This window comes from Dermacentor silvarum, chromosome 6 (genome assembly GCF_013339745.2).
Source record: "Dermacentor silvarum isolate Dsil-2018 chromosome 6, BIME_Dsil_1.4, whole genome shotgun sequence".
In the NCBI taxonomy this organism is placed as follows: Eukaryota; Metazoa; Arthropoda; class Arachnida; order Ixodida; family Ixodidae; genus Dermacentor; species Dermacentor silvarum.
In genome coordinates, this window is record NC_051159.1 from 156,421,976 (window position 1) to 156,423,272 (window position 1,297).

At 46.1% G+C, this 1,297-nt stretch overlaps 1 non-coding gene across 1 annotated transcript; it reads right to left on the minus strand.

Annotated features, from left to right (window-relative positions):
• Positions 1-334: 334 nt before the first annotated feature.
• Positions 335-522, minus strand: LOC119457133 (U2 spliceosomal RNA). Its single transcript, XR_005193159.1, has one exon. It is a non-coding gene; the product is annotated as a U2 spliceosomal RNA (small nuclear RNA).
• Positions 523-1,297: the final 775 nt, after the last annotated feature.

The following is a 1,297-nucleotide window of genomic DNA, read 5'->3' on the forward strand; positions in this document are numbered from 1 at the left end:
ATCACCACTAGCATTTCTCATATTTCTTTAATATGTGAAATTCGCGAGTGATGTTATTTTTTTCCGAGCGCCGTAAAAACATGCATATGAAAACGGTGAGAACGCTTCTTTTATAATCGCAATAACAGCTTCGTTGCAAAACTGAAGTGTGTAGGCTAGCTATATGAGCTTTGACAACACTAAATAATCGTTTTGTTCGGGTCATTACGCAAATCCCGTGTTTTCTTTTGCCAGTGTCGGGGGAAAACTTAAGTTGGGACACCGGAATTCAATGTGTGTGTGGGGATGGTGGCACGCTGGCCGGCTTACGTCCGTATCACGGCGCGTGGACAGGAATGCCTGGGCCGATCCCGGAGATAATGCAATACCGGGCCGAGCCGCGGCGGAGGTGAAGCAGGCTTCAAGCATTCCGCCAACTTCCCAAAAGTAGTTTAATATATTCTGTCCAAATAGAACCACCGAAATTCGGCGTTGTAAGAGAAACAAAGTGCACTTAGTGTAGCAAGTTGGCCTTCATGCGCTTTATTTCTTCACAATCGTGTTTGATGAATATTGGGAGGCGGAAAGAGTGTGGTGATGGCGCTTCTGCACGCGGCGTGCGCTTTTGTGGTTATACCGTCACGCGCGTCGGAGGTGCCGGAGCTAGTGCAGCAGTGCTTGTGGCGACAGCGCCTGTGCAGGTGGCCTGCGCTTCTGTGATTTTAAAGTCACATGCGCAAATGACTGCGCACTTTTCGCAGATGACTGCGTACTGTATCAAGAAATTTCTTGTGAACAAGATTAGGTCGTTTTATCTCACCGTAGGCTAGTCGAGCGCTCTACACGGTCTATTACTCTGGCTAGCTAACGGTGACGCGTTCCCGTTCCTACGGTGTGGCCAGAAATAATTGAAGCGTACGTCTGCAATTTTTATCGGGTACTGACTTAGATAGAAGTGGAATTGGCAGTTTTACTGTGTTATCGCGGCCGGTGGGCAATTTTGTACATACCCTCTCCTCCCGTAAAACCTTCTTGCGATATAGTTTATTTGACATTCAGCACTTTGTTAACATTATCAACAAGTTTATCAGTGCTCAGTATTGTTCAATTTAGCATCTGAACATCACGACCTGAAAAACTGATTATTATATTCTGATCACCGTTCATTTCGATATATTGCTCTGCGCCACGCATGCAGCATGGCGCAATCTCAAGAAGTTCTATGGCTCACAGAAAACGTGTGCTTTGGTGGTCCGATTTTCAAGAAACAGCGCACAGAAAGCGAAATAGTGTGTTCCAGCAATTTATATCGGAGGCA